Below are 9,995 nucleotides of genomic sequence, written 5' to 3'. Positions count from 1 at the left end.
TCAAAGGATGCTGCTCTTCATTCCTCTTTACATCTGGTCACCTAAACACAGAAGTTGCAAAATAAAGATTTGCACCAAGTGCAAAAAGGGATGTTTGTGGCATTTTAGTGTTGTCTGAAGCAGAACAGTTCTACAACAAGGATTTCAGAAATATCAGAAGAATTGAGTATCTATATTCTTTTCAAAAGTCTCTCTAGTTCAAAAAGGACCCTTGTCTTGGATCTGTTTATCTTCAATCTAACAGATTCTCTTTATTGCTTTTAGTCCTCTTACTAGTTAGCTCACTCTCTTTTTAAACTTAATTACTTTGCTGACATAGAACATGGTGTTGTGAGTGAAGAGGTCTGAGACCCATACCCAACTAATCACTCATTTCAGATGCTCCTTCTTCAAAATCATTAGATGTAAAATTTGTAGGATCTTAGTCCTCTGAGGAAAACAGTGCCAGGGGATGCTCAGCACCTAATTCCTGCTAAAGGAATGAGCAGCATCCTTTAAGGGTCCTGACACAAGGAACCAGAGGCTTTGCTCGGCAGAGACATATAAGGGACAGAGCAAACTTAGCCAAAGCCTGCTTCCTCAAGTCTTTCACTTATTTAGGACAAGCACAACAGCAGGTCTTCATGTATATTTCCTGTGTGCTTGAAAGCACCTGTTTACTCCCACTACATGACTGAAGAGACCTGTGTCCAGTGTTACAGTCACTAAAGCAACTAAGTACAAATCACGGAAACTTAGACCACCATCCCTTTGAGATTATGCTATTTTTCATTTCTTAAATCTTTTACAGATGGTCTGTCTCCTGATATTTTCTTTGATTCTTAGTTTACACCTGGAGTTTTACAGAGATTAATTTTCCTGCTGACTTTTCTTGATTATTTGTCCTGTCCCACTCTAGCTTCGCTATGATTCAGCCTTTGTGTTGTTCTGCTTCTGTGGAAGTTACATGGTACATAGCTACACAGCCTATTTCTAATATTTACCAGGCATATCTTCAGAGTGAAGGACTTTGCCTTCTAAATTTTGGATTATTTATAAAATTCTTGCTTGCTTCTCATGTCTTTTATGGTTTCTTTAGGAAAAAGAAAAAGCATCCATGATGCACAGTTTGGCATGCTGTGGACAAACACTGGGTATAATCAGGGATTAAATGACGCAGTGTTTTAAAATGGAAAAACAAAAAAGAACTTTGTGACTGGGAAATTTACCATCCCTCATGATGTCTGTGCACAACTGCAGATCTTATGTTAGTCCCGTTAGCAACACGAACGTCCAGCAAGGTAGAGGTCATCTCTCTCTCACACTTGTCAGACTTGAGACCATATTTGAGATATCGCTCATATTTGATGTCCCTGTTTGCATTGCTTTCCAAATTTTCAGTGCAAACACGAGCTACAATAAGTGCCTTTCTTTGCAAGCAGCACCCCTTTTTACCCGACCATGCTGCTAAGAAACCAAACAGCCACTCCTTGCCCCATGAAAGGGGAAAAGGCTGTTCAAGCAGCCCATAGCCATGTGAGAGCAAACAGGAATGACTCACCAGCTGGCCTGGGTCTGCTGTGGCAGAGGGGATGTAATCCCACTTTGACACCAGGTGATGGATTTGAGAGAGCAGTGCTTTGTAGATCCCTAGGTAGTTTCACAAACAAGCAGAGCAGGTTCCGCCCTTGGTGTGAGCTAAGCATGCACCTAAGTGTGCTGAAACCCAGGGGGCTTCTGCTTAGATCCCAGCACTGATCTAGCCTCCTTTCATCAGTGGCTATTAAACTGACCACAGTCTCCATGCCAGGAAGTTCTTAAACTGCTCAATGACAGGAAAGAGAAGTGAATACCAGAGGAAGGAATGCTCTGTTGTGCCCCACCTCTCATGGGTTTTCATTAAACTGATCTCACATCAGCAACATGATGCAAGGCAGGATCTAGTATGCCATTCCTATAACTCATTAATCCAAACTACATGAATCAGGTGACAGAATTATAGGTAGTCTTGGCCACTGTGGTTCTACCAGAGTGGAGACAGTGAAAAATCAGGTCCACTGATCAATGTTTAACGTGGTTTGCTGATCCAAAAAGACAATAAGGAAAAACATGGCTAATGTAAAGGTGAAGAACAAACAGAAACTTAGGACAAATGGACATAAATAGAAAATTTTCCAGTCCATCTTTGTCTCTGCAGATGTTGGGTGTTCCCAGTTTTAATCCTGATATGCAAACAGAAGAGTTCTCACCTCCAGCTCCACAATTGCCTCATGCTCTTTGCAGTGTCTTGGTCCCATGAAGAACCCGAAAAGAACCCTGAAAAACAGAGTCTGAGGCCAACTTTTGAGAAATTGGCTGACAATGTCAACAGGCAGTGCTAGCTTTCTAGCCCAGAAGGAAATGTAGAAAGATGAATGAAAAATCAGATAAATACAGCACAAAGACATAAAGAGGGGGAAAAAAACCAAACAAACCACCCACACAACAAACAAACAAGGAAGCAAACAAAAAAAGAACAGAAGAAGGTGTCTGAAATCTGAAAGGCTCCAAAAGTGATCTTGTTATAGATATAAACTATGATTCTGTTTTCTTTGAAAGAAAAACTAAGCAAAATCTTAGTCTTTCAAAAACTTCTCTCCTTCCAAAAATTTACCCATAAATTCCAGTTGAACACATCATGAGTTTTCTCTGTTTTTTCATGTCATTTGTTAGCTGTAGCTTTCTATGTCCTTTCATTTACCTAAGTCTTGTCTTTTCAAGCCCAATTTACTGGATTAACCTTGTTGCTCAGATAGCAAATTTTAACTCCAAGATAAGCCTCACGAGGGGATTTATGTGCAAAATAACTTTTCAACCTCCAGAGCCTCCTCCAGCTCTGACTTAGTCACAGAGAGTCCATACCAGCTGATCTGAAGGCCATCCTGGCTTGGTGCCTGGCTATAACTCACATGTTTCTGAGCAGTGGCCAAAGGAGTCTGTCAGAAAGCAAAACATATGGAAGCTGTTTTTCTCTGAACTGTGGGGCCTGAATATTGAAGAGGTCCAGCAAACAGTAATATGGCTCATCTTCAAAGCAGGAAAGGAATAGTGTCTCATCATGCCCAAGAAATGCTGTGGTAGCAATTATACAGACAATAAGCATCACGAACTTTGTGATTCATTGGTATCAGGCTGGTGTCTACACTCAGAAGACCAAGCTGCTGAAATGAAGGTGAATATGGGTGAATGAAAGCTAATTTGTCTCGATTATGATAGAAATAGGGGTTAGTGTTCCTCATGGTGAACTGCAATAGTTTTGCCTGGATCTATTGTGAGTTCTGAGAGGATGGCAACTCAAAACTGCATCAAAAGCCAAAGTAAAATAGGATGGACATTGAAGAAAGAGCCCTCCCAAAGCCCAGAAGCAGAAATGCACAATTATGTGGGTATATGAATTGCATTTTTTAGCATATGGAACATCCCTGAACATCCCTGAACATCCTTGGGTTCCAGTGTTCTGTTACGTCGTGACAGAGCAGAGCACAGATGCTGGTGTTGGAGAACTGGCCAGTACTTTGGCCGCAGATGGTCTGATTAAAATGGTGTCTGCTTAAAACTGCTAAGTTTTATAATGAGGAGGAAGCACAACAACCTGCCATTCTGTCCAACTCCAGCATTCAGAAACCTTGAATGACACCTTCCCTTCCTGACACCCTCTCCTTTCTCAATCAATCACAGGACTGACTTAACACCAAGAAAGCAGACAATTTCATTTTACAGTCTTTTTATGTGTGTTCTGGTGCTGGAGCATTTAGAACTTTCATTTCCAGGCACTGTGGGTGAGAAACATACTCCTTTAAAAATAAAGTGAGATTTTCAGGCAGTAATCTCTGTGCAGCAGCTATAGTTTTCAGAAAAAAATGTTCAGACTAAAAGTGCAAAGCCTGTGACTGCTCATAGACTCCCTGTCTGCACCAGGCCTTATGCAATAGAGCTACAGTCTGGCTGAGACCCCAAAACATTCACAAATTTTAAGTGATAATACGATAAAGACATAATGTCTTTTTTTTCTGTCCTGTTCAAGATAATCCTGCATGAGCATAGTTACCTAGCTAAAGAGATCTGTCTTTAAAACCAGCTAGAAAAGACATTGACTCTCCTGCACACCAGTTGCTAACTGGCATATTTCCAGGCTTTCTAACTTCACCAGTTAACAGAGCAATAAATGGGAGATATTTAAGATTTTAATTTCTGCTAAAACCTGACCATGTAGGAGATGGTCTTATTTTTTCTGTGATATATTCTTTTTATGTGAGAAAGTAAGATCCACTTAGTGCTGGAATCTTTGCAAGATGAGTGTTCACTGGTGAGCAATTCATATTTGCAATATCTGCATGATATAAAAATACCATTAAAAATATACCGCTTTAAAAAGAGCAATTGCCAAATGCTGTCTTACACATTGCCTTTGGGCCCAACCATGTTATTTAGTTTTTGTAAACGTTGTTTAGGATTTGGTCTACACTGCTGCCACAATCCCATTTGGCTGTCACTTTAGGTAATGCTGGCCTGAGCTGTCCCATTGCAGCTACCCTGAACTTCTCCTCAAGGAGCTGTGCTCACAGCCACATCCAGATGTGCTCAGCTGGGAGCTGTGCCCCAGCTGGGCAGCCATGGCACAGTGCTCCTCTTGGCAAAACCAAGCCCACCTTAAGAGGAAGGGAAGAATTCGCAGCTGGTTTGATGCAAATCTTAACTGTTGATAATTAGCAGTGGAATTTGTGTACCACTGTGACTGGCTGGACATTGAGGAAGTGCCTCCAGGAAAGGCCAGGCTGTGGGCATCTGATACGCATGCAGATATTTTTTGCCCAGCATACCATCCACAAACAGTACCCAGTGCAATTGCAACACAAGGTCTCAGAGTTGGGCATTCATCTATTGATGCTGAGTCTTGCCTGATTTTCTTTAGAACTACTGAACTTAAAAAGACAGGCTGAAAGGTCTATCTGTCTCTTCCAAGAGTGTGTGTGTGTGTGTGTGTGTGTGTGTGTGTGTGTATTTTATGGCCAGAAATTTTCTGCAGTGTTTCTCATTTACTTTTGTGATGGGCACTAGGCCAGGATAACTGTCTGCCTCCAACCTAAATGAGCTTATAACTTTATGAAGCATTTTTCACTGATGCTTTGGGGGTCAGGAAAATGGAAAGGCTGTGCAACTCCAGAGACCTCCAAAGAAGTGGAGTGATGACTTGGGCAGCTCTGTGTGCCTGTATGTGCTATCTTACAGGCCACATATATATAGGATTTATTACTGGTTTTTTACTGAATTAAAGCAATGTGGAAAACTTACAAGGGCAATTTTATGAACATTTCTATGTTCTTTTGATAGGGGGAAAGACTGAGTATCACTTAGTTTCTCAATTTTCCTTCCGTGCCTGAAGAGCCTGAAGCAACCCCATGGCCTGTTGTACCATTTCCCCAAATGGAGATATTAATTTATAATGTTGTCCACAGGTCCTGACAACAGGCCTAGTAGACTGCATCACTAAATTAAACAATGGCCTGTTCCCCAGCAGGAAGATTGATGAATAGAAAAAAGGGCACAGAAGAGTAGAAGTACATAGGAATCTTGCTCTCTACTCTTTGCTATTTCTTCTGTCACAGGTAGGCTCCCTGTACCGCAATTTCATTTTAACAAGGCATCCACTTCAGCTTGACTCTACACCTACATCACTCACAAATATATAAGCATCTCCAGAATGAGTTCCTGTACCTTCTCGTACAACAAATAGAAAATAAAAGACATATAAGAAGATGTTAAAGGCCTGATTGAAGTAAAAAAAAAGTAGGAAAATTCGAAGATAATGAGGCCAGCCTATCCTTACTTCACCTAGAGTTCCAGAAGATTATAGAGATCATTTATGGTACCAGCTACTGCTGGGTATCATGCTACAATAAAAGAGAACACAAGATGCGTTGGGTAGTGGCAATGGACTGATGTAATCACAAAGACTGAGCATTTACTCTGAATTTCATTCCCTTTGGCAATTTATAGAGAGAATGCAGGGCCTCCAGCCAGCTTCCCCCTCTATGCTGTGTGTACAGAGCTGAGGCTGTCTCTTGTGTATCATCTCTTTTAAACATCAGATGTCTGCCTACCTGTCTGCTCAGGACTGCCAAACCCAAGCACTTAAATATAATTTGTGGTCTCTTTTTTGTTCACACACTCCCCATAAAGACAACCAAGATATTAGGTTAAAGATCACAAGGGTTTATAAATTATACTTTCTATCAGCCTTCAGTCTCCAGCCGAGAGATGTGCACCCATGTCAGAAGCTGCTCTCAGAGACCTGCAGAACTTGTAATTTGCTTTGAGGAAAAAGGGAAGTGAGCTGAATTTCCAAGGAAAGATGCCTGCTTCCTACAGCTGAAGCCTAAGGAGAACTCCAAACCTCATGGAAAGTCTGGAAGTCATGCTGCGTGCTTCCAGATCTGCAGGGAAGCCAAATACAGAGGATTTCATGGAAGAAGCAAGAGGCATGTATCTATACAGACAACTTCTCTCCTTGTCTCTTGTGGAGCTCTAACTTTTGTTCTTTAATCTAAAATTAAGAAAAACCCAACCAACCAAAAAAAAAAAAAAAAAAAAACAAGAGAAAAAGCATATAAAGAATATATCCTACTTTTGTATGTTGAAAGGTTTACAGCATTATTAGTGCCATGGAAAAAACAATTTGACCACACAAAAAGCTCTCATGTGCTAAATGTTAAAAAGGCCTTTGTGGATTTGAATGGGGTGTGTCGAGGGAAATGAGAGGAAGGAAGTTTCAGGTGCAAATGACTCCCATGCTGTTACATTTCCAGTCTATTAAAAATAATATATTTTCCTTTTACTTTAGAAACTTAAAAGCAAGACAGCACTAATAAAATGGCACATTTTAACACAGGGAGTGAAAAATAGGATCATATTTGATGAAAAGTCACATTTTCAAATCCTTAGCTTATTTCCACTAAATTGGAAGCAAGGAGAGAAGTTAACATCTGATTTGGGTCGACAGGTTTGCAGCCAATACTATTTCCCTTCCCGCTACTATTTTCTAACATATTTTTTGCCACTGAGAGTCTTTCTGTAGCAGAATGCTGGCAGTGGCAGAACCCAGAAGAAGGAACTTGGCTGTTTGCAGAAAAGGATCATTCTCATTAGGAGATGTCAGCTGCTGCTGGCTGCTGAGATTTACTAGAGCTGGTTCCAAAACTCAAATACTAAGTGCCTCTTTCTCTCTTCTCCATCCTACTTCACTGGAGCAAGGAAAGTTAAGAACTAAAATGGAGGAAGAAAACTCTTCCAGCATTGATTTGTCAAATAGAGCTGAAAGCATAAGCATAAGCAGACAAGCATGATTTGCCCTGCCTGGTAGCATCAGAAAAAACATTCACTAAACAATATCCCCTTTCATGATGAAAGTCACTACAGTCCTTACTAATGCGTGCTGTTCCTGGGGTCACAGCTACAAAAATGTGTGTATAGTTGTGGTCTTGTGGCCTCTGCAAGTCTGGTTGTGTGCAGGACTGCTCATTCTGTGAACTTACATTTCTCTTTAGGCCATTGAAGGAACAGGGTTAAGGTCATTATATTGAACAATAACAACAAAGAAATCATTCCAGTGGGGTATGGAACCAGAGCCTCAATGACACTTAGTATTTATCCCCAAAAATATCTGCCAGTTTTTCTCACCTGGACTCAAATTATTTTTGAGAACCAGATGTGAATGGCTAAGTGCTACTGGTGATGCTTTTGTGATATATGCATTGCAGTGTGTCTGTCAGGCTTTCAGTAAGACTTCAGATCTGCCTGGGCACGAGCCAGCTATTATGTTCCAGACTTATGCCCTTTGGAGTTTTCCTGGCTCAGAGGCACACAAAGTGCATCCTGGGGCTATTTCTAAAATTATTACTTATAATTTCCCTTCCCTCTGGCTCCTGTAATTGGACTGATGTTAGTAAGGTGTCTAGCTTTTCAGGAAGGTACTTTAAAAGAAAAATCCTAACAATAATTTTAGAATGTGTCTTTAATTATATTCTGTTTTATTACCCACCGCCATGACCCCATGAAGCAGGGGTTGACTGTATGGCAAAAGAATTTTGTCCTGACTTGACAATGGGTTTATTACTTGTCAGGTGAAAGGCAAAGACAGAATTTTTATGCAGATCTTTTGAATGCCAGATCACCAAACATACGCAAACAGAGAAACATAAACAGGTTTATTTTCTATACTGCACATACCATATGCATGTGTATGTGCATCTTAAGGCAGATATTCTGCCCAGCTAATCTGTCTCTACATGTAAAACCCAGTGCTTCCCATCAAATTCAGTGGACAGACCCAAAGGCATATAGATTTTCCTTCTGTTTCCCTCCTCAAATGATTTCTGGCACCTTTTAGAAATACAAAAAATTACCTTGTAAGTAGTTATATAAAATAACCAGTCACCTCTGTACTCAAGGGAGAAAAATATAAATAAGCCCAGAAAATGGAGGCCTGTCTAGCCTGTGCTCCCAGGCACTCTTCTATAGTATTATATTTTTGTGTGACCCTACACCTATGAGCCACAGGAAGTATTTTCCCCAAACAAAGCATGCATAGTCATTTTTCCCCAAAATCATCATGATGAACTTCCATTCTTCCCAACAGCTGCAGATGATACTTCTGAGGGACAGCTTGCTCTTCTGCTGCTGGAGATCCCAAATGTGGCTTTGCATGAAGCTACCTATACCTCAAGAGTACCAAGGGCTGAAATTAAGCTCTGTGGTGCTGTCTTCCCCTGCCATCCTCCTCTCCTTTTCCTAAACATGCAGGGTGTGGCACGGGAAATCTAATACCGTGGGCATTGACAGCAAAGGACTAAGTTGTACAAGAAACTGAAGCACAACAGAAATATTCATCTAGGAGCCCTTGGTTCTCACCCTAGATTTCATCTCTCCTGGTTGAGGGAACTGACTAATTAGCCATGAGATGTCAGCTCTTACAGCTCCACACACATTTCCTACAGCTGAGAGGCACAAGACATGTACAACACACCTGGGTGAGCCAAGAGAGGGGGAGGTCCTCAGTACACTGATGTTGTATCCCACCTTTCCAACAGAGGATGGAAATAATTCAAGCCTGGGGCACTGAGTGCCTGGGCAAGCCAATGATGGCTCCCTTGGGAGCCTCTGATAACTCCTTCCCTCTCCCTGCCTGGTATATAGATTAAGCAGCATCCACTGTTAGGAGTGGACCTGGCAGTGCCAGGTTAACAGTTGAACTCAATCTTAGAGGTCTTTTCCAGCCTTAATGAATCTATTATGATTCTACAAGTCCTGTGACTTGATAATATAATGAGGTCAGACCTAGAGTTGCATTTGATCTGTTAGAGAACTCAAAATCGGTAATGTCCCTCCTCCTTCCATTTCTCCCTGGTCACCTCTGACCCTGGATAAAATGTACTAAATGCCTTCCAAATTTTGGCTCTAGTTGCTAAAGGAGTGACAGAGGAATTGTCCTTTATCTCACAGAGTTGTTCTGAGTACCCAAAAGATTGTGAGGTATTCAGATAAGAGCACAATGGCAAGATAAATAACTAGGAATTAACACAAGCACTGCCAAACCCTCATCATATGGTGGAAGCACACAGCTCCCGAAGTCCCCATTTCTTTATCAAACACTAATCCAGTACCAAACACTGTCTTGAAGTTTAGGGGGGGTAGAGAGAGAGGGGATGGGAAGGGAAAGTTTTGGGAAAGGAAGGAAGCTCTTCTTTGGTGGATAGCTTGAATAGTGACAGCTGTATGACACTACCAAGATGTCTGGGATGTTTGAGTCGAGCAGGGAAGATGGATTATTGGTCAGGGTTTGATGAGCCAGCTAAGAGTGTTTGACAGATTTCTGAACTGTATGATGAAAAATGTGTACTTTACACATTTTTCAGATTAGCTTTTTATACAAATATATATGGGGAGGGGGCTTTTGAAAACCTCTGTAAATATTAATCTGT

This window comes from Corvus kubaryi, unplaced genomic scaffold, assembly GCF_017639235.1.
Source record: "Corvus kubaryi isolate FWS band 111438036 unplaced genomic scaffold, C.kubaryi_AGA036_p1.0 37341, whole genome shotgun sequence".
In the NCBI taxonomy this organism is placed as follows: domain Eukaryota; kingdom Metazoa; phylum Chordata; class Aves; order Passeriformes; family Corvidae; genus Corvus; species Corvus kubaryi.
The sequence above is the reverse complement of the archived record's forward strand: the minus strand, read 5'-3'. Positions refer to the sequence as shown.